The sequence below is a fragment of the Tiliqua scincoides genome, chromosome 3 (assembly GCF_035046505.1).
Source record: "Tiliqua scincoides isolate rTilSci1 chromosome 3, rTilSci1.hap2, whole genome shotgun sequence".
Lineage (NCBI taxonomy): Eukaryota > Metazoa > Chordata > Lepidosauria > Squamata > Scincidae > Tiliqua > Tiliqua scincoides.
Window position 1 is genome coordinate 138,333,144 of NC_089823.1, and position 24,110 is coordinate 138,357,253.

Genomic DNA, 24,110 nt, shown 5'->3' on the forward strand with positions numbered 1-24,110 from the left:
AGGTCGTGTGTGGGGAGGATCGGGACCTTAAAGCACATATTTCAATTAACGTTGCCTACCGGCAGCCGCCTCGCCATCAGGGCTTTGCTATGGAAAAAGGGAGAGAGAAAAATTCCACAGACGCCCAGTCCCTCCTCCTTCCATCTGGTTTCCCCTCCCCTCGTTTTTTGGCCCGTCCTTCTTTGGGGAAGCTCCGGGCGTTGCACCGGTTTTTGGGACACCCCCGCCTCCCTTTTCCCATTTCTCTGTGCAGGGTGCCCAGCAGCGAGGCGAGCCAATCTCAGTTACATTTTCTGGCGTTACCTATAGCAAAGAAGGAACACCCACAAAGCCGTCCCCTTCCACCACTCTCGCCTTCGATTGTCTGTTTCCTCCTTTGCAGTCCTCAATCTTATTGTTATTTACTCCGAAGAACCCAAGCCTATGCGTGTCTACTCAGAAGTAAGTCCCATTATAGTAAATGGGGCTGACTTTCAAGAAAGTGTGGATAGAATTGCAGCCTTAGACTGCAATCCTAGCCATACTTTCCTGGGAGTAAATCTCATTGAATACAATGGGACTTACTTCTGAGTAGACACGCATAGGATTGGGCTCTTAGTCCCCACCGTGTCCAAGGCTTAGGCTGCAAGCCTGTCCACACTTACCTGGGAGTAAGCCCCATTGACTATAATAGGACTTACTTCTGAGTAGACATGCCTAGGATCGGGCTCTTATTCCGAAACCGTGTGCACAGGGACGGGGGGGGGTGCTACGCGTTTTGTAATCCTCCTTACACACACCTTCCCTTAAACCTCGATGGGATTTACTTCCGAGTAAACAGGAGATCGGGCTGCACGACACGCTTTCCCGCTGCACATGCTTTTCTGTATGCATGTGTTCACGTTAATTAAGGCGACTGTTTTTTTCCCCTAGCAATCCTACAAAGCCCCCAAACACTAATGCGGAAGGAACGTAGCAACACCCCGAATGTTTCAACGTTCTAATCAGTTTCGGGCTTCTGCGTTGATATATGGCTAGAGATACATAGAGAGAAACAATAACCTTAAGTGATCGTGTAAACCGAGAAGCGTCGCCTACTTTAAACGTGCATCAATTTTGCGCACCAGTGAGTGGTGATGAAGGTTTTTCTGTAGCTACAGTAGGAAAAAAAATTACAAAAGGATGTGTGTCTGTGTGTGTGTGTCCCGTTAATTTTTATAAACAATCGGGCAATGGTTTGCGCTCCGCTCAGTTCTCTCTAGACAGGAAGTTCTTTCCTTTGATGAGGGTGGTGGGAGGAGAGGGGGAAAAAAAATCTTGAAAGACAATTATTTACGTTGTTCAACTTGCCTCTGAAAGATTTTAACTTTAGGTGGTCAGAAGGTGGGGTGGAAGGGAAAAGAGGCAGACACACACACACGGGGGGGGGGGTGTGGAGAGAGAGAGAGAAAAGCATCCTTGCAGGAGAGACAGCTCCCTTTCAGATAGGAATCTGGGACAGATTTTGCCAACAGCCAAGAAGCAGGGCCCTTTGGTAATAAAATAGCCAATGTAATTTGACACTTCAACTTGCTCTGCTCTCTGCTAGTTGATTCACTTATTCTCCCACTACCACTGAGCTCCTTTTCACTGTCTGTGAGAGGGGTTTTTTTTTAAAGGCAAGAAATGCGATTTTTTTTTGCAATGAAATTTTAAAAGCCACCTGAACAAGACCTGCAACTCCATTGGAGAGAGGGAATATTTTGCTTTGCCTGCTATCTCCTTATGAATTTTTTCCCCCCTGCTTTGCAAGCCTTTGCTAATTCCCCCCTCCCCAATCTGTAGGTAAGTTTTGTCTCTTCTTATTCCTGTTCATTCATATCTCCTTGTACTTGGAGACTCCGACCGTGGTTGTAGACCCAACGTCAGAGTAAAAACATAATAAGAAAATGCATAGACGATGTCGATGAATATCTATTATGTTTGGTATGATGCGTGGAGGGGGGGAGAGAAATCCTGGAAAATAGTGTGAAGACTTCTTAAAGGGGCAGGTTGTGTTTCTGTGTTGTTTAGCAATGTGGGGGTTCACGAAGCGGGGGGGGGAACGGGGAGATCCTGGGGGAAGCCGGCAAGGGGAGGCTGTACTTAATTTAGCATACTAAGGCTGCAATCCTAACCACATTTTCCTGAGAGTAAGCTCCATTGAACAAAATAGAACTTACTTCTGAGTAGACCTGGTTAGTATTGTGCCCTAAATTGAATATTTTGCTTTTTCATGATTGGGGGGGGGAATCTCAGAGCCTTTGCTTTGGGTCACTTAAAAAATGTACAGCGAGGTGGGAATGTTTGGGGGGGAAGAGTGGGTGCAAGAGAAAGGAAACCTGCACGTTGGAATCGGCAAAGGGTGCTTTTGTGTGCCTGAAGTTTGAAGAGCCGAAACAATGTTGCTACATAGACACACTGTAGGGGGGGGGTTTGAGTGGGAAAGGAGAGGAAATCTTGTGCCATAAAACCAAAGGGGGTTTAAAAATAATCTGGAGAGCTTCTGGCTGGGTTTTTGTTTGTTTGGCTCGTTCTTTTTTTTTCCCTCCTCCCCTGGACGGGTTCTACTTTTGCTAACTGGTTTCTAAAAGGCGATTCCTTTCCGATTCTCCCCTAATCGATCGATCAGGAGGAGGGTTTGAAATGGGGGGGGGCGAGAGAGAAGAGTAGAGAAGATGTAAGGAGGTGGGAGGGAGAGGGGCTGAGCTTGTTTTCCGGGCGTTGGGAAGCCTGACCGAGTGTAAATTCCTTGTGTCTGGATTCTGAAAGCCATTTGGGACTTGGGGCCTCTCTGGCAGGGCAGGAGGGGAAAGCTAGGAGGTTTGCTTTCCTCTCTTTCTCTGTCTCTCCCACCCCTTGTGCATCTGTCCAGGAAGCCGGGGGGGGGGGTGAGTGGAGAGAAAAAGGAGCCCAGCTCCTGCTTTTTTGCTATTGTGGAAGGAGGGGGGGGAGAGAAGAGAAGAGGAGGGAGTCGTTTTCACGGGAGACTAGCTTGGGGTAGCTGGCTGCAATTAAAAAAAATTAAAAGCAAAATGGCAGTTAAAAGGCACTTGAGGAATGTAAACATTAAAAATAGGAGCCATCTGAGTTTAGCCTTTGATTTCTTGCCATGATCTTTGGGGGGAAGGTCTCCTAGGCTGACTTGGATTTAAAAAAAAAAAAAAGTTTCTGCACCCCCTTTCTTTTCCAACCCAGCAAACTTTCGTGCGTGTGAGTGTGTAGTGCGCACGGTTGAAGGTTGTAATTTTGTTGCTAACTTGATTTATTTATTGTGCTTCTGGGAGGGTGACAGAGGATGGGATCTGCTGAAGCGCCTGTTGCCTTCTCCTGCCTCTATCATTACAGGTATCATTAGATGATTGAATATGGAACAGGGAGTGAAGCCACTGACAACAGAAAGATAGGATTTCGTTTTGTTTGTTGGGTCCTCTTTCTTCAGCCTGTGCAGCAGGGAAGTCTAAGCCTGCAGCCACAGAGGGAGTTGAGACAGTAGCCAGTTTTTAAAGTCTCAGCCCCCTGTCATCACTATGATGTGCTTTTCTGCATGCACGCACAAATTTGGGCTCCCTTATTATTTTGCAAACAGCTTGAGGATTCTCTAAGACTAAAAGAATTGTGTGTGTTTCTGCGTTTATGGTACTTCAGCAGGCCTGAGCGATGCTGGGTGTTATGCGCCCCCCCCTGCACTGACATGAGAGTGGAGGATTTAACTTGGCAGGTTGAACAAATGCCCTCTCAAAGGTTTCCAAGAGACAGTAAGACAGCAGGAACAGGGTAGGGGGAGATGAATGCCTGGGTGTAGTGTTAGGGTACTACCTAGCTGGGCTTTCTTTCAAATATGAAATAGCTATTTAAAAATCCTGAAAAGAACTGTTTGCCTCAGCAAGGCGACAGGCTTATAAAATTTGAAAGGGCAAAAGCCTGTTCAAAGCTTTCGCTCTGAGCTCTGGTTGAGTGGGGCCAGAATTTTTTTTTTAAATAATAAATCTTTAGCAACTTTTAGCTCCTCTTCAAGCGAGGATGTGTGACTTGGTGTTGGAAATTGGGTAAGATTAACAATGGAGGCCTCCACAAAAATGTAATTATCACCTTTAGATACTTGGGGTGGGGGGGTTCAAGGGAGGGTTAGAGGGATAATAGAGGCCCTGCTCTTCTATAAAGAGCTCAGAGCTGGACCAAAGCTCAGGAGAGAGCTCAGCCATTGACTTGTAGAGTTGAATTACTGGCTTTCTGTTTCAGTTTCTCCACCTGTAAAATATTGCCTTTTCTCCTAGGGTAATGTTCTTAGGAATGTATTAGAGAAAGGAAATGCTGTGACCTGCCTTGAGCACAAATAAATTAATCAACATAAGTAAATAACACCACCAGGACTACTTGGCTTATGAACTGTTTAAGTTGCATTTAGTTCTGCAGTAACTTTGGCTTATAGTATAGGCTTGTAAATAGTTACTTGGCTATTTGGCCTGTGGTGAGTAAGGATTGTCTGCAGGCAACCCCATCAGGCAAACATTACAAAAGATTCTCTCTCCCTCCCTGTCTTTTTAGACCACAAATGACTAACATAGTCTTGATGGGGCCAGAGGGCTGGTAACTTTTGTCCACATTAGCAATAGTGCTGTGAAGTGTTGATTACTGCAGCTTTAAAAAAATGTTTGCTAGAAGAAAACTTCCTTCTTATTTGAAGTATGAAGTTGTGACTGGGCAGAGACATTTCTGCAGAAGTTTTCCCTCACATGCACACAATCCTTTTGGTTCAGAAGTGATGACACAGGTATGTGTGACAGGTGGACTACTGTAAAATATGGACTAGTAACTTTGGTAGACTTCCTTGCAAGGCTGCTACAGCACTTATTTCTAACTCCAAATTTACCTGCACATATAGCTGAAGAAAGGTTTTGTAAGGGGAGTTTGCTAAACAGCACTCTTCTAAACAGTATTGTCTCCCTTTAGGAGAGAATTGAAATTCCTCTAGCATAGTTTGTTTCTGCTTTCAACTTCTGTCTGTCCATCTTTGTCCCTCCTCCTTTTGATCAAGGCAAATTTACTACAACATCAATCTTCCTTTGGCAGGGCCTGATTCAGGTTTATGAATGCCAGAAGACTAGGGTTGACCTTTTTCTGTTCCAAGTCGAGGATGTTGAAACACCAGCCGTCAAACAAAAGACACATTGAAAGCAAGATCTTGCAATGGAGCACGTGTGATTTTCAGACTGGTTGCATGCATTTGGCTGATGTTGTTTTCCTGAATTATTGAGGCTGGGGGGATCAGGAAGGCAGGCTCTTTAAACAATCCTACCATATCTAGATCTTTTAAAATGACCTACTCATATTGATTAACAAAACATTAAATTTGTTAGTCATTTAAAAAAGAAATTACAGGAGTATGAAATCATGGGTGGAATCATTATTGCAATTTAGAGCATTTGATCCTGCATTTGGGTGCATTGTGCCCCAAAACTTTTAAGACTGTCCCTAGGCATTAATCAATCATGAAGGTGCTACTTTAATTGATTTAACTGTGAAGTGGATCCTTTTGAGAATTCAGCCCTAGAAGTTGGATTATTTACTCAGTTCACCCTCCAGCACCCACAGTTCTGCCAAATCACTGAAGAATTCCAGAAAGCAATCCTAGGAGTGAAACTTAGTTGCTTGACTTGGAGTTTTGTCTTAACCAAAGCAGAAGGTTTAAAAAATGGTTTGGAATTGATTTGGACCGTCACTGAAGGAAACATTTTGCTTTCATTGTATAAAGATCGGTATTATGGTTGTTGAGGACCTGAATGAGATTACATATTTTTTTATACCATTGGTGTAGTCCCTAAAAGTGGCTCTTTAAAAAATCATTAATATAACCACTGATGCAAATAAACATCAGTGAAATGCTTTTCAGAAAGAGAGCAATTTGCTATATAAGCTGTAGAGTGTGTTGCTGTTTGACTGCAGACCTGCATGCTTGCGAGTAAGCACCACTAAATAGCTAGACTTGTTTCTGAATGAAAGATAAAACACCTTCAGATCATTACTTTCAGATGATGCTGTGTTAGCTAATAAGAATGGCATTGAATTTTGACATGTCTAGTTACTAGTCCTCATGGATCTTCTTTGTCTAGCAGAGGCTACTGGGAATTTTTTTTCGTAATAAAGTTCTGTTGCATATGTTTCCACTCAGATCTTTCGCTGTGTAGTGGGTGTTTTTGATCTGATGCCTCTTCCATGTCCAGTAATCTCAAATATTGTGTGACTTTGCCTCCAACCTGCCCTCCCACCGAGTGTTTGAGAGACGGGAAGGGAATTGCATCATGGGACTACTGTTGAACAAGGGAGTACAGGTGTGCAATTTTGGTATGTGCTCCAGATGATGAGGGCAATAGTGCTTTTCTTTTTGCTGATAGTGGCAAAAGATAATGTACTGAAAGAGCCAGGCAATAAGAAGTTATCAGGAGGGTGATTTTTTTGTGGACATATGTCAGTCCTGGAGTAGGGCTGGTTGCACTTATTTATTTTGCTCTGACAACAGAGGCATTGAATTATTCTCAGCCATCAAATTTCACAGTCCAGTATATTTGGTCTGTGCTCCCCAGAATTGGGGTGGGGGAGCTTGTGCCCAAACTATGTTTTGGGAAAGCGTTATTCCTAAATTTAAGTGTCTCTTAGCAGATAAAAAATCATCCTTGGCTGCAGCAGGCACCAGTAAGCCCACAGTACACACACGTTGTTGACTTCGGTGTACGTGACACTGGCAACTTTAACATTATGCCACTGTTTCCACCATGTGACCTAGGTTTCATATCGTAAGGTGTAACATATGAACCTGTATACGAAGCCCAGACTGGATGGATGTGAAGACAAGACTTGAAGGAAAAAACATTTTGGGGCAGAAGTATACCCAACATTTGCAGAAAAACGGTCTTCTCTCTAAAAAGGAGATAGGCTGTTCACTCAATCGCTTCTTAATCTGTATCTGAGCAGCTGCAACTTTGTCCACAATTCTTCCATTTCTAGGATAACTGGAGGGTCAGACTGTCCATTTTAAGAGTTTGGATTGGGTCTGCAACTGGATGCCCCTGGACCATTTTCCTAGCAGTTTGCCTTACTAATGGATAGCTTTGCCTCAAGCCCTGCAAAAGTTTGTTTCTTCATTCAGGTCCCATAAGCAGTATAACTCATTGTTAAGACAAATCAGGTGGCATTTGATGTAGCAGCTCACCTTTTGCAAGCTGTCTGTTTTTAGTGGTTCATTAAGATAAACAACAGATTAGATTTTGCAGATAGAGCAGAACAACAGATTTAAGTATGTTGCCATCTGTTAACGCCCAACAGTAGAAAGTTTCTTTAAAAAAACAAAAAACTTTTAAACTTATGTATTCAACTTTGAACTGGGCAAGTGTTCTGTCCCAATTTGTCCTATCCTGTGGACTACGCCAATTTGTCTAGTCCAAATATCTCAACTCCCTTCTAATGCCCGCTTTTTGGCTAATTAACACACCCCCTTTTCCAAGAAGCACAGCTGTGGTGTGCAAAGGAATAAACACAGAACTTCTTATCTATAGCAATTAACAAGAATTTATTGCTACAAACACATACACTCCCTGCAAGTCCTCTTGTCCAGAGGCTTTCCCTCCCCAAAACTCCACTTAACTCAGTGGGTAGAGGTCTGAAGCCTCCAGTCGAAGTCCAATCCAGTCTCCAAAGCACAGTCCAGTCTTCCCAGTCCAATCTTCTGCAGTAGAGTTCCTCCTCTCCAGCAGTGTGTCTCCTCCAGCAGGGTCCTGGCAGTCCTCTCTTCTATGTCCTCCAGCAGAGTTCTGGCAGTCCCCTTCTCCCAGTGTGGGTCTGTCTGGGTTTCCCTCTGGGTCAGCGTCCGGCTTCTGGCTCTGGGTCAGGGTCCTCCCTCTGGTCAGCGTCCTGCTCCTCGCTCTGGGTCAGGGTCCTGCTCTTGGTCCTGGGTCAGGGTAGCTCTGTCTCCTTCCAAAGCTGCCTTTTATCCTTGGGTGTCTCATGATCCAAATGCAGCTCAGCTGTGAGCTACCTCATTAGCTCCAAATTAGGCTCAGGTGAGCCATCCCTTCAGTCCATGTCCATTCAAAGTCCCATCAAGGCCAGATGAAGCTCAGATGTCCATCCAGGTCTCCATTGGCCTTGATTGATTACAGCTGTGGAGCCAGCCCTGCCCTTCCCAGAGCTGTCAAACAGCTGTCAAAACAGGGAATCGCTGTCAACACCACATCATCCACCTGATGATCTTCTGATCTTCCATTACAGCAAGTGCTAAGACTAAAGTGCCTCCCCTAATCTGATTGGCTTTCCTTTCATCATGGGTCAAAAGATGGGTATGCCTAGGTCAGGAGACTTCGGGGAAAGGACTTCCTAGTGTGAGTGTTTAGACTCGGGAAAAGAGCTTATACAGTATACTCATTCTGCATTTCCAAATGTCCTATGTGACTATCACCTGCCAGTTATGAAATCCATGACAAATCTGCTTCAGTGGGACTGTCAAGATAATTGCATCAATAGAAATCAGTAGAGGTTAATTTCACTTTGGATTTTGTGTGTGTGTTGGAATGTGGTCACAGCTCTTGTGCTATAGGTGGAGGGAAGGATCCGCTATTTCTTTCACCTAGGGCGGGGGGGGGGCAACTGTGGCCTGAGGGCTGGATCCAGCGTCCACACAGATCTATCCACCTGGTGAGCAGACCTTTTGGTTCCATGTGACTGCCATACAATGGCCTCCCTGTTCGGAGGACAGGGACACTCTGGGCAATCTGCCCGGATGTCCTGTTGCGCGGCATTCTGTCGGTGCAACCTTCCAGAGCGTCCCTGCCGTTCAAACAGGGAGGACATCGCATGGCGGCTGCGAGGAAAGCTCAGATGCAGTCTGGACAGGGACTGTATTCCAGGTGTACTGCTCTCAGCAGTTTGAGCAGCACTAACCTAGGGTGTGGACAGCAGAGCTCCTCTACTTTTAACACTTGTGCATAAACAGTTTGTCACAGTGGAGAGACCAGATCCATCCTCAGCCATGAAGCTGAGGCAACCTTGGACCATTGACTATCACTCAGCCTGATAGCTTTGGCAGCAACTGTTACCCTGCATGTGCCCGATCTCGTCTGATCTCAGAAGCTAAGCAAGGTCAGGCCTGGTTAGTACTTGGATGGGAGACCGCCTGAGACTACTGGGTGCTGTAGGCTTATACCATAGTCTTTCGAGACTGAAGGTTGCCAACCATGATAGCTTTGATGCAAGGATAAAATGGGGGATGGCATCATATAGTCTGTTGTGAGCACAGGGGGTGAAGGAAATGATTCTAAGACATAATATGCCTTGCAAAGAGCAATCTACTGGTGCAGTTTGTCATACAGGAATAGAAAACACTGGTGCTTTAACCAATTTAGCTGACTGAAGTGCATCCAGCATTGGTTATCCAAAATGTATTGGTCATATAATGTTGTGATACTGGCATTGTTCAGCCTGCAACAACCACAGTTTTCAGCCAACCCACTCTGACTTCCAGCCTGTATCATCCTGTAGTGACGCAGTCATGTGCACACCAACTGCTGTGCAATGAATACATGCTTGATCAATGCTTGGCACAGTACTGCTGACCCATACCTAGGGTGGCTTCCATTGACATGTCAGAAATTGAAATTGAATCATAGCAGTGCCTGCACGTGGTTGACAGGGCTGGAAGGGAAGTGTGAGAATGCTGGAATCTGCAGCTGCCACTAGTTGATTGGGTCACATGAATGGGTTCTCTGCTGAGGAGCAAGGAATGCAGAGAGAAGTCTGTGGTGACCGTTGTCTGCCTTCCAAATCTTGCTCCTTTTAGTAATAAAGCTACTCCTGCAGAGGCTTGAGGAAGCTTGCCAGACTACTGTGCAGTCTGCAGTTGTGTTTACCATTGCCATCAAGAGAGGGAGAAAAAACAGTAGGTTGAAATGGCAGCAGCTCAGTTTTAGGCTGTGTGTTAAGAAATGCTTCCTCATTTGTAAGAACAGCTGTAAAGAGGTATAAGTGGCACTAATTCTTTAAAGAACGGGGGGGGGGGGAGAATCTGAAGTACAGCAGTATTAAAAAGAAAAAGAAAATGCCCTGTGTGGCCAACAAAGAAAAAAAAGGCAGCATAGTTTCACATTGTCCTAAAAGCAGGATTGAATGCTGTTCAACTTCTAATTAAAAAAAAGTATGAATCTTCTTTTTTATTTTTACAAGTATTCTCTCAAGCAGCTGAAACATAAAATGGAAAATCAGCTGCACATCTGAAAACTAATATAGCCTCTGTGTACCTCCATAGGTATGGCGGTCTAAATAGCAAACAGCAGCACCACAGTCAAATTAAAGCAGAGTGAACAGAAAGATTATTACAAGCTGTTAATGTATGTTAAGCATACAATGCAAATGCAATGCAAAGCATGCAACAAGCATACAAGGATGAGCCTCTCTGGAGAGGAACTGCCACAATTGTAGGGCAACACTCAGATGCCCCTGCTCTGAACTCTACAATATGTTATGTTCCTAATGGGGACCTCTTTGGATGATCTTGTTTCCTATTGTATATGTGTAGGTGTCTTGGAAGTATGGGAATTTGCCTCATTATCAGCTTGCCCCCATGCTGCTCTGTTTACCAGAGAAATGGGAACAAAAAATGTTTCTGGGGAACTGATGTGTCAGTATCTGTCTCATGTAGACTGTTCTACAGGAAAAGTTATGCGTGCATGTTTTTAGTTGTTTAAAAATGGAGATTCTAGTGGTGCAACTGAATCTTTGTTCAAATGAACAGCAGTCAGTTTTACTTATATATTTTTGCTTAAGGGATTTCTGTCCTGCCTTTTGGCCCCAAAGGTGTACCCAAGGCACCTAACAAAAAACTTAAAATACTATATAGTATTTGCAAGCAGTCATAGTTACCAGTCATAGAGGTTATTGTTTCTGATGAGTTTTAATGAACACAATGGGCTTACTTCTGAGTAAGGTCGATAGCACCTTTTTCAAGTACCTTTAGTCCAGCCATTTTCAACCACTGTGCCGCGGCACACTAGTGTGCCGCGGATGGTCTGCAGGTGTGCCTTGGGAGTTTGGTGGATGTTCATTTATTAGTAGGGCCACTGGGGGATGCAAACCCCTGCTGTCAATGTGGTACGCCTTGTCAATTGACGAAAAACTGATGGTGTGCCTTGACAATTGTAGTGCCTTGTCAGTGTGCCATGATATGAAAAAGGTTGAAAATCACTGCTCTAGTCATAGAATAAGCGTTGAAGCTGTTGTCATTTTATCTGTGATAATTTGTAGCAGTTGTCTCTTGTTGTCTGTGACACCTGTATATTTTTATACTTTTGTGGTTTGGAGAATAAAGTTTAAAAAAACTCAGTTCATAAAACTTCAACTTCAACATCTCAAACAAAAGCTGGGAAACTGGAGCAGGGCAATTGAACAATTTAAACATTTGATGAAACAAAATGTTTATTGTGGATGTAATAAGGAGGGAGCTAGGCAGGCCTCAAGAGGCAAGAAGGGGCAAATGCCTGAGGGCACCCAACCCCAAACTCTTCTCATTCCTTTCCAATGCAGACAACAAGATATGGTGAAAACAAAGGAGTTTGTGTAAATGGAATGGGAAAGGCTCTGGCATGCTGGCACTACTGTATTGTAGCATACATCATATTTTCTTTCAGAGTGTGGGAGATTAGTGTGGAAGGGTTAAAGAATTGTGAGTAGCTGTCTGGGAGATAGCTTTCTCTCTGTGTGAGCGTGTACATATGGAGGCACGTATGAAATAGTTATATTTGAAGGCTCCTTACTTTTGCCTGTCTGTTAAGTCTGTGTGGTTGTAATGTCTGCCTAGGAGCAGAGAAACCTTGATTTATATCCCCACTCAGCCATGAAGCTTGTTGGGTAACTTTGAGCCAGCTATTCTCTCTTGGCCTGGCCCAGCTTGCAGGACTGTTGTGAGGAGGAGGGGAGAACTATGAAGACTGCCTTGCACTCCTTGGATGAGGCCCAAACATGTAATTAAAAGGAGTATTATCTATTCCGACTGGCAGTGGTTGTCCAAGTTGTCAGGCATTGGTCTTTCCCAGCCCTATTCTTGTAATGGGAGATGCTAATGCACGAAGTTTCCCAGCGCAGCAAATAGTTGATATCTTGGTTGCCACAGACATAGATCTGGGCTTGGCATGTACCATTTCAGATTGTAGGTAGGCGTTGCTATTAAAGCTTTTGGGTACTACTGCTAGAAAAGATTTTCGAAGTTTGAAAAACAAGAAAAATCTACTTTTTCGGCAGTGAATGAGTGGGACTACTTGAGTAACCTCTGCTGTGCTAGAGTTGATTTTTGTTCTAAACTTACAGAGAGCTTTTTATGTAAGGCATCTTTTCTTCATTGTTGTTTTTTAAAATGGTACTTGCCAACCGAAGTGGTACAGCCCCCCTTGGCTACCTTCGGTTTCTACTTCCACTGTGTGTGTCAGCAAGACCAAAGTCTTCGAATAGGAGGGAGAAGTTTGTAAACAAACTTTGTTTGTTTAGGGATAGGGAACCATTGTGCCCACTAGCAGTGGGATGGGGCAGAGCTAAGAGCCAATGCAACTACTTGTGTTCCACAGAAATGAAGTGGTGTTCCATGGTGTTCTGTGGAAGGTGGCCTACAGTTCAGCCTGCTTATAGCTGGCAACTATGACAGTCTGTCTACATCTGGTGTTTGATATTTGATTTTCTTCTGGCTAAATATTTATGTCCATATCTGGTGGAGAGTTGATTTATAAAACAGATGTCACAATACTGGGACCTCGTTCTGCAGTCCTTTATAGCCTGGCTTGAAACCACATACCACCCATTCTGTGATTTGCGCTCTCCTTGGCATTATCTCCTGTTCAGAGGCAGCATTCAGTTCCTCCTTATTTGGTATCGATTACAAGGTCAGAGACTTTGCTGTTTGCACCAAGCCTGCTGTACTGCGGTAGGATAGCACTGAGGTAGCCTTCCTTCAGCCAGCCAAGATACCTGGTGGGAATTGCAACCAATCTACAAAACTGACTGATGGGCCTGAATGGTGAAGGCTGTGTGTTTTTTCTCTTTCCATTTTCCATGGTGTCTACTACTCTGCAAGAGCTTACTGTAAGATAGGAGCTGAGCACAGATCATACACTGAAATGTTAGCAAGCTTACAGCTGACTGCTTTTAATATATATTTACAAGTTATGGTTTGGAAGCATGCCAGCTGAGGAGCAGTATAATACAATTACACATTAATAAAATACCTCAGTAATGATGTTAAGAGTACCAGCACACAGACTAAGCTCTTCCCTGTAAAATGTCTGAAATATTTGGTTAGCTTCTTAGAGAGAAATCATAAATGAGAAGATTATATATACATGTGGCAAAGTTACTGGGAGTTGCCTGTTGGATGCATACACGCTCAGGGCAATGGTGGCCATTTGGTGGCTATTCTCTCTTAGCCACCAAATGGTGGCTATTCTCTCTTGGCCTGGCCCAGCTTGCAGGACTGTTGTGAGGAGGAGGGGAGAACTATGAAGACTGCCTTGCACTCCTTGGATGAGGCCCAAACATGTAATTAAAAGGAGTATTATCTATTCCGACTGGCAGTGGTTGTCCAAGTTGTCAGGCATTGGTCTTTCCCAGCCCTATTCTTGTAATGGGAGATGCTAATGCACGAAGTTTCCCAGCGCAGCAAATAGTTGATATCTTGGTTGCCACAGACATAGATCTGGGCTTGGCATGTACCATTTCAGATTGTAGGTAGGCGTTGCTATTAAAGCTTTTGGGTACTACTGCTAGAAAAGATTTTCGAAGTTTGAAAAACAAGAAAAATCTACTTTTTCGGCAGTGAATGAGTGGGACTACTTGAGTAACCTCTGCTGTGCTAGAGTTGATTTTTGTTCTAAACTTACAGAGAGCTTTTTATGTAAGGCATCTTTTCTTCATTGTTGTTTTTTAAAATGGTACTTGCCAACCGAAGTGGTACAGCCCCCCTTGGCTACCTTCGGTTTCTACTTCCACTGTGTGTGTCAGCAAGACCAAAGTCTTCGAATAGGAGGGAGAAGTTTGTAAACAAACTTTGTTTGTTTAGGGATAGGGAACCATTGTGCCCACTAGCAGTGGGATGGGGCAGAGCTAAGAGCCAATGCAACTACTTGTGTTCCACAGAAATGAAGTGGTGTTCCATGGTGTTCTGTGGAAGGTGGCCTACAGTTCAGCCTGCTTATAGCTGGCAACTATGACAGTCTGTCTACATCTGGTGTTTGATATTTGATTTTCTTCTGGCTAAATATTTATGTCCATATCTGGTGGAGAGTTGATTTATAAAACAGATGTCACAATACTGGGACCTCGTTCTGCAGTCCTTTATAGCCTGGCTTGAAACCACATACCACCCATTCTGTGATTTGCGCTCTCCTTGGCATTATCTCCTGTTCAGAGGCAGCATTCAGTTCCTCCTTATTTGGTATCGATTACAAGGTCAGAGACTTTGCTGTTTGCACCAAGCCTGCTGTACTGCGGTAGGATAGCACTGAGGTAGCCTTCCTTCAGCCAGCCAAGATACCTGGTGGGAATTGCAACCAATCTACAAAACTGACTGATGGGCCTGAATGGTGAAGGCTGTGTGTTTTTTCTCTTTCCATTTTCCATGGTGTCTACTACTCTGCAAGAGCTTACTGTAAGATAGGAGCTGAGCACAGATCATACACTGAAATGTTAGCAAGCTTACAGCTGACTGCTTTTAATATATATTTACAAGTTATGGTTTGGAAGCATGCCAGCTGAGGAGCAGTATAATACAATTACACATTAATAAAATACCTCAGTAATGATGTTAAGAGTACCAGCACACAGACTAAGCTCTTCCCTGTAAAATGTCTGAAATATTTGGTTAGCTTCTTAGAGAGAAATCATAAATGAGAAGATTATATATACATGTGGCAAAGTTACTGGGAGTTGCCTGTTGGATGCATACACGCTCAGGGCAATGGTGGCCATTTGCATGAGGACACCAAGAATGTACACAAACTAATTCCCATCAACTGGGAATTTTCTGTACCTGGCAATAGGGATAACTGCTAATGGACAGCAGAGAATGGGACTTGATCTGACATGTTTTATGCATTAGAGTTCACATAAATGTTGTACATTGCCCAGGCAATATGCACTGTTCCCAACAAGGAACAGTACACTGTATACACGGACAAGCCCATGCTCTATATGCTTGTAGCACATTACTTGTGCATGCTTCTCTAGCCTTGGTTGAAAATGATGCGTGATAAGCAGGCCATGTGCAAAATCTAGTATTTATCCATTATGGCTGTTTGTGCACGCTCTCCCCTCCTTCATGTGAATATGCGGAATTGCGGGTGTTTCTGCACATTCATCACAACACACGTAACTCTTTGTAAGATAATAGGAGAAACAAACATGCAAACTAGTGTGACAAGAAGGCTGCAGCCCAAGGGCCAACGCGCTGCTCTCACAGCTCTCTGATTTAAATCACATAAAGTGTGAACCTTTCCCATTGTTCTGTCACTATCAGTGTATGAGATCCTTGGTTCTTATTCCCCCGTAAGACTTCTAGCTTGTCAGGCTGCAGACATTAGAAGCCACACCTGGCAGAACACTCCTGATGTAGCAACTCTGTTACCTCCCTTGAACACCCACGGCTTTCCTGCCAATAATGCATTCCTGTCCTTTGGCCCTCTGTTCAGTTCTGCTCAAGTTTAGTGTTCTCCTACGCATTCTCCTCCCTCCTCCTCTCTTCAGGGTCATATTTCTGGCACAGTTGGCCCTATGCAGAAATTACTGTGTGTGATTGACAGGACATGGTTGGGGAGATCTTCTGCAGCTCTGCTGCCACATATACAGCATTTCCCAGTGCAAACACATATTGCACATGTGGGGGGGACTTCATAAGCATGGCTTCCACCACCACATGTTGTTAATCACACAGAATATAATGTCTGCATAGGGCTGTTGTTTCCTGCTCTTCAGACTACTTTGCCACTGTCCTTTTAACCACCCAAACTCTTTGCCATCTTTCTTATTACTCTTCTCTCTTCATGGCATACAGCCCTCCTCTTAAATGCTGTGAGCACCTTCTTGCCTCAGATTCTTCTTGTCTTTGCACCATTCTTAAAACTTCATTCTTCACCTACCCTTCTTTCTGGTTCCTCTCTCTCTTAATCCATGGCCTATTCTGTGTGGTTTCCTCAGCCTCCTTGATTCTAGACTTCCTGCCCCTTGGTTTCCCTGTGTTTCAAGATCTTTTCCTAGTCTTAAATTTGCTTCTGTTTGAGGTTTAATCCCAGCCAGATTTGCCAGTGTTCTCTTCTCTGCACAACCCGACTGCAAAGTGCAATTGACTATTTGAAGCTGTTATATTAGCTGGTGCTCAGATTACAAGTAGGGAGGGTGGTGGGTGGCTCTTTTACCTTTTATTCCAGTCCTCTTCCTGACTATTTCCCCAAGCCTACAGGGAGCCATGATGTGATTAATTTAGGAAGTTGGGGTGGGACTTGATTATTTCCTTAAAGGCTTAGGCTGTCTGTTCTCCCATAATTTGGGCAATGAGATTAACCCATCCAGCCAAGGATTGGAAGCTTTGTTACCACAAGCATAGGATGGTCAGATGTGTGCTCAGTGAAAATGGAAACTCTTTGGCTGTGAAAGATTATTATGTGTAGATTTAAAAAAATAGACTTTTGAAAATGTTTTGTTTGTAAATGCATGGCAACCCCTTTTAAGCATCCTGCAATAGAAATCCATCTTAGTGGTAGTGGGTGTGAGGATAATTAAAGCTATTTTTTTGTTTTGCAGTGATGAGACTTTGTAAAAAGTTGTGCTTAGTTTGAAACCTGATGTGTTGGGACTTGACTTTTCAAGTAGTCTTCAACTGGTGATCTGTGGATTATCTGACAGGGGTTTTTGTCTGAGTGCCAATATTTGGCTCTAGTCAATGGAAAGGAACTGAAGGGAAACCAACCAAGGAAATCTGCTTTCCCAGAGCAGGTCAGGAGATCTTCCCTGACCTGCTGCAAAAGCTTCCAGGTCATACACGCATACTGGTCTGAGCAACAAGATGACCAGCTCTTGCTTCCTGTTTTTCCTCTTCTTTGTCTGTCCTCCCCTGCCCTAGAGCCAGATCTGACAATATGATGTTGGTGTTGTGGAATATGAATAACATCTGAGTGATTGGTTTGTTTGTTTTTGAAATTCTGAGAGATGGATGTTGGCAGACATTTTTATCTTGTGATAATTTTGCAAAATGTTTGGAGTGTGTGTAAAGATGGAATAAGTGCAATCAAATTATGGGAGCTTGTCTTACCTTGAAGATGCACTGTAATTTATGTATGAGAAAGATAAGGTTACTATACAGTTAATAACCAATGTAAAAATAGTATAGCCTAGTTTTTGACAAGCTAGTACTTGATTTCAGAAATATTTAACAAAGGACTAGATGCATGTTGATTGTGAAAGTTAGGATTGCTTTGTGTGAGAAGGGGGAAAAACATTGTGTGTGTGGTGTTGAGTTTTGATCTGTAAGCATTTTTAATATATTTCTTGCACTGTGAAAGTAGAACTAACAGCATTTCTTCTTATCAAAGTCATGTTCCATAATTCACTCATTCTTAAACTGTGGGGTGGCCCCTTCTTACAGGCGGTAGGGCATCTGAAGAGGTGTGTGAAGTTTCAGAGATCGGCAGGATCTTGAGACAGGCAGTCTTTTCCCCAACCATTATCAGAATGGGTTGAATGCCCTATGGTAGGTCATCTTCATTTATCCAGATCAGACTTGTGGGGAGTGACAGGTCCAGCCTATTTATACACGGGTTTGACTCAACACTAATGGCCGCTGCAAATGAGAAGGAATGTGCTGATCCCTGGAGAAGGGAAAAAATGCACCCCTATAAAATCAGTTTAAAAACTGAACAGTCCTTTAACAAAAGCCTCCTTAATATGAGAGAGAGGGGGGGGGGGCAGCTGGCTGACAATCCATCAGTCCTTCTCTCCCCAGCAGACCCCTCCCTTCCCCCTGAGCAATGAAAGAAAGGTGATCACTTTGCATTGGTGAAGGGATGGGCTGAGTGAAGTGCCTTTGTAAGCTCTTGGAGGAGGACTGATTGATGGATTGTCTTCTTAATGACTCTTACCTTACATCACAAAGGTCAGCAAGGCTGTTTTTAAATCATTGGAGCAAAGAAACTTTGTTTTTTTAATTGATTTGCTGTACTGCTTTTTGCCATTCAGGTAAGTGCTTGGAACCCAAGGGAATAACGAGTCTCAACCTGTATATGCATGCTGCTCTATCATCCCAGAGGATGCAGATCTCTTGTTGTCTTGTGTGCTCCCTGGGGCATTTGGTGGGCCGCTGTGAGATACAGGAAGCTGGACTAGATGGGCCAATGGCCTGATCCAGGGGGGCTATTCTTATGTTCTTATCCCAATTTGATTAGTGAAGAAGGGAGCTTTGGAAAAACCATTAGATAATTTCTTCTATTGATCGTTCTCTGTGTGTGATTTGAGGTGCTACATTCCCTTTCTAATGTTAGTGTTGGATTAATATCCCAACCCACAGATTATTATTATGCATCAGGATTTTTACATATTTGCATGTGTAACAAATTATTGATGTTGGATTAGTGGGATCACAAGGTGGAGTAAAATTCAGCAGGGAGAGCAGGTTCAAATATTTTGTTTCTGTTGATTTTGGTATTTGGAGAAATGTGGTATACTGCAATATATTGGGGTTTTGAACAGAAACATTTGGGGTAGGAGTTGCTGTACATTCTATCATAGCTATTATCTATTCCTGCCCCAATACTTATGTCACTCCCTTGTTGCTACAACATGTACACCTTCTACTAATTTCTTATTGCTGAAATTATCTTTTAAATCTTTGAAGTAATTTCAAATTGTAGCAATAGTCACAATGGCTCAGTTCATTGTGTCAAAACAGGATGCTTTTACATGTCTGAATTGACAAACTATAGTTGTAACTGGAAGCTATAACTTCCAGAGGCTACTGCATCTGGGTGAAAGAGGCAGAGTTGAAAAAGACTGGGGTGAAAAATGAAAGTGGAAAACAACTCGTAGTTCACCTGCACACCTGGAAACTCAAACCATGGGTTGGGTTCAAAGCTATTGGTCAGCACAAGCCATGATTTAGCATACTGTCTTAATAGAGCTGTGAGGAAATTCTCTAGGAAGCAATATGATCCCATCCCTGCTTTGGTGGATCAGACCAAAAGTTCATCTAGTCCAGCATCTTGTTTCCAGTGGTGGTAAGCCAGATGCTTACAGGAAGCCCACAAGCAGGACATTATGGGAACAGCTCTACAGTGCGTTTGGTCCCCCAGGAGCTGTTGTTCAAATGTGTAAACTGCCTTGGAACACAGAGCTTGCCTGTTGCTCTTGTGGCTCATGGCCATTGACAGTCGTGTCCTCCTCTATGAATTTGTCTACCATATTTTTCGCTCCATAAGACGCACCTGACCATAAGATGCACCTAGTTTTTAGAGGAGGAAAACAAGGAAAAAAATATTCTGAACCAAATAGTGTAATAAAATATTTAATAAACTATAACAGAATAACATTTGAACCATGTAAAGTGAACAGCAGTCAACAGTGGCATTAAGAACCATTATCACTGTCATTAACAAATGGAGAGACTTAAAGGTTTGAGTACTCTAGTTTTCTGGAAACCCCAAGAACTCATCATCGCTAGAGTCAGAATTTATGAAGCTCACAAAAGCAGGTGCACACAAATAGGGGATCACATTATCTTTCTGCTACAATGATGTTCTGCCAAATCCCAATCCACTGGGCCTTGTGCCCGCTTAAGGCTGATCAGTCCCCCTTGTGCAACTCACCAATGCAGCAAGCAAAAGTGAGTCCAGTTCCAGTCCACAGATGCCAAGTAAATCAGTCCCATCAATCAGAGTTACCAAATCAGAGTCCAGAGCCAATAAGCCAAATTACAGTCCAAGGTCAGTCAAATCCATCAGGGTATCCAAGTCCAGTCACAATCCACAGTCAGATTCCAAATTCAATAAACCCAGTCAGTCTCCTCTCCTACCTCCAACCTGCACTCCTTCAAAACCCACAAACCCTTTCTGCCTCTGGTACTCCTTATATCCCTGAGGGCCCTATTGCCTTCCAGTGACTGCAGCTGTGCAGCACACTCTGCTGGATGCCCAGGCCTTACCCTTAAAGGGGCCACTGCTGACACCACATCTACCTCCTCACCAGATCTTCCTGGATTTTAATTGGGGGGGGGGGGGAAGCAGATCTCTATACAGACCAGTGCAAAAACAGGGGAAAGGTGTGGGGAAGGGAAGATCTCTGTATAGACATCACAGCAAGACCAGTGCAAAACCCCTTGCACACAGAACCAACAGATGGAAGTGGGGGGGGGCAGATCTCCATACATACCAGTGCAAAAGCAGGGGAAAGGTGTGGGGGAGGGAAGATCTCTGTATAGACATCACAGCAAGACCAGTGCAAAACCCCTTGCACACAGAACCAACAGATGGAAGTGGGGGGGGGGCAGATCTCCATACATACCAGTGCAAAAGCAGGGGAAAGGTGTGGGGAAGGGAAGATCTCTGTATAGACATCACAGCAAGACCAGTGCAAAACCCCTTGCACACAGAACCAACAGATGGAAGTGGGGGGGGGGCGCAGATCTCCATACATACCAGTGCAAAAGCAGGGGAAAGGTGTGGAGAAGGGAAGATCTCTGTATAGGCATCACAGCAAGACCAGTGCAAAACCCCTTGCACACAGAACCAACAGATGGAAGTGGGGGGGGGCAGATCTCCATACATACCAGTGCAAAAGCAGGGGAAAGGTGTGGGGAAGGGAAGATCTCTGTATAGACATCACAGCAAGACCAGTGCAAAACCCCTTGCACACAGAACCAACAGATGGAAGTGGGGAGGGGGCGCAGATCTCCATACATACCAGTGCAAAAGCAGGGGAAAGGTGTGGAGAAGGGAAGATCTCTGTATAGGCATCACAGCAAGACCAGTGCAAAACCCCTTGCACACAGAACCAACAGATGGAAGTGGGGGGTGGGCGCAGATCTCCATACATACCAGTGCAAAAGCAGGGGAAAGGTGTGGGGAAGGGAAGATCTCTGTATAGACATTACAGCAAGACCAGTGCAAAACCCCTTGCACACAGAACCAACAGATGGAAGTGGGGGGGGGGGCGAAGATCTCCATACATACCAGTGCAAAAGCAGGGGAAAGGTGTGGGGAAGGGAAGATCTCTGTATAGACATCACAGCAAGACCAGTGCAAAACCCCTTGCACACAGAACCACACAGAACCGTCAGGTGCTCGCTCCCTGGGCTCCCTCCCTAGGCTCCCTCCCTGGGCTCACAAGCCTGCCAGGGGCTCACTCCTAGGGATGCTTGGATGGGAGAGAAGCCTGCAATTGACTCATTTCGCCTGGAGATCGACTGGTAGCTCTCAATCGACATAATGAGCACCCCTGCTCTAGGGGCTTGCTCAGCAAGACTGCCACCCCACCCACGCTTTCCTGGGAGTGAGCCCCAGTGACTCTGAGACTTACTTCTGAGTAGACAGGAGGGCTTGCTCAGCAAGACTGCCATCCCACCCACACTTTCCTGGGAAGGCGAGCAGAGCAGAGCAGGCAGGGGGCGAGGCCGGGGCGGAGTTTTTTTTTGTTTTGTTTTTTAGTATTCGCTCCATAAGACGCACACACTTTCCCCCCCACTTTTTGGGGGGGAAAAAGTGCGTCTTATGGAGTGAAAAATACGGTAATTCTTTTTGAAAGCCATCTAAGCTAGTGGTCATTGCCACATCCTGTGGTAATGAATTCCATAAGTTAAATATGCATTGTGCAAAGAAGCACTTTGTTTTTTGGAACCCCACTGAGAATCTTTTTTTACTGGATGACTTTGAGTTCTAGTATTATAGGAGTAGAAAAATTTTCTATATCTTCATAATTTTCTAAACCTATTAGTCGCATGTATTTTGCTAAGCTGTCAAGGCCCAGACTCTCCTTTTTCCTTTTAAGGGAGGCTGCTTGGTCATTTTATTTGCATTTATCTGTACCTCCTTCAGCCTACGATATCCATCCTGAGATTGAGTAACCACAGCTGTATGCTTGGGCATTATGATATATACTATTTTATATTCAATTGTTTTTCTAATGTTGTATCCATATTACAGGAGGATCCTAAGATTTTTTTCCTTGCATGCTTTCCACAGTTGTGAAAATAAAAATACATTTTTTTATGTATTAGCCCCTGAACCCCTTGGGAGGCAGTTTACATCAAGCAATCAGTAATTCAGTTGAATAGGGAAGTGTACTTGCGTTTTCTAAAGATTTATTCTCTTGGTAAATACCATCACTTTAGACCCCATCAGCATCTGTTTGAACTTGGAATTTTTTAAAATTCCAATTGGCATCACTTTTGCACTTCGTAATTTACTGTAACTTCCTGAATCTCTCCAGAGCAGTGGCGTTACTAGGGTTTGTGTCACCTGGTACCTGAGGCCTGTGCATCACTCTCATGATGGACCTCCTCCCATGCCGTGAGCGGGACAATGCCCCAGGCGGTGGGCATGGTGATGGATCATTGCCCCGCCTCTGCCGCTTTTTGGCTATGACTTTTGATAGAATAGAGATATTTCAACGCGGTTTGTTTCATTGCATTCCACATGAAATTACCCATGAAATGATATATCATATATGGTGGTATTCAAAAATAGCAAAATTAAAAAAAAAATTTTGACCAGTAATAGTGTCACCCCCCCATCTATGCATGTCACCTGGTGTGGGCCACACCCCATACCAATGCCACTGCTCCAGAATGTTTTTGGTTTTTTTTTAAAAAGTGCTACTTTCAATTCCTATTTGAAGCAGTTGATTTTTAGAAGTGAGTTACTGTACACTTTTTTAGTTACCAGATCAAAATTTTCACATTTGAGTTCCTTAGAAACTCTTGTCTAAATGCCATGTGGTCCTGGTAACTTCTAAGATTTGAATTTGTCAAGCAGTGCTAAAGCTTTTACTATCATCACCACTGTGTCTTTGTTCCTCAGACATAGGTGTTGGTATCTATCCGACATCTTGGATAGATGCCATGAACACAGATGTAAATAATTTATTTCAGGCATTTCCCAAACTTCTTTTTTTTTTTTCTGAAGGGAAACTTTTTCCTGAATTAAAACGGGAGGCACATGACATCTTTAAGCCTAAAAAGCTGTATAAACTCTTAGAGAGTGTGTAACAATTATCCACCTTCAGAAGAACTCTTGCTGTGTTTCTATGTGAGTCACTGTACCAGATATGTCTCCTGTCTAAAAGGAGGCAAGCTCAGAGCAGTGACTGTTAATCCCGCTAACTGGTTAAGAGGCACTTTTTGAAGTGGGTGCTCCTCTTTTATTTAGCAGGGGGAGAGTAACTGGCCCACCTCACCCCAGCAGTGTCTTTTCTAGTGGCTGTCTGCTGGTGTTGCATCTTTTTAGATTGTGAGCCCTTTTGGGGCAGGGAGCCATTAGATATTTGATTTTCTCTGTAAACCACTTTGTGAACTTTTTGTTGAAAAGCGGTTTATAAATACTGTTGTTGTTGTTGTTGTTGTGTAGGGATTAAGCAGGCAGTTTCATCTTGAGGGTCGATAATTGTGCTGCATCTCTGCATCAGAAGTAATAAGTTGATCTGATCATCCCCTCCCCTCCAAGCTTTCCATCCAGCTTTCCTTGTAGCCCATGCTCAGTTGAAAACAGGGCTCAAAGACCAGGCAGTGTTTTCAATTTACTCAAACCCCCCCTCCACATTCTCCTTAATTCAGCCTAGTCTCTGAGCTGGTAAACTTGCATCTGAGCTATACTATGACAGAATGCAAATAGGGGGTTCAAATTGTGCATTCTTCTCCAATGGGGAACAAAAGAATCCTGAACATAGAAAATTAGCTTGTTGGGGAGAAATCTTTATTAAAACCCTTTCTCCATGGCATGCTAGTTTTCTACATACAGGGGATATTCTGGTATGGAGGAACACTGCATGTGAGCCTCTACCCGCACTCTGAAGTATTTCAGCCCAGACACAGCTTTAATGGTAATTGGTTGTTG

General features: G+C 43.8%; 1 protein-coding gene across 6 annotated transcripts in view; it reads left to right on the top strand.

Moving 5' to 3' along the window:
* Window positions 1-1,027: 1,027 nt before the first annotated feature.
* ZMIZ1 (zinc finger MIZ-type containing 1) overlaps window positions 1,028-24,110 on the top strand; it is a 427,264-nt gene continuing 404,181 nt past the window's right edge. For 5 of the 6 annotated variants that reach the window (XM_066619835.1, XM_066619841.1, XM_066619837.1 and 2 more), the window contains exon 1: window positions 1,588-1,803. The gene's annotated coding sequence lies outside the window, so the exon portion shown is untranslated. Of the gene's footprint in view, window positions 1,106-1,587; window positions 1,804-24,110 lie in introns of those variants that run through there. The other variant, XM_066619836.1, reaches the window with a different exon arrangement.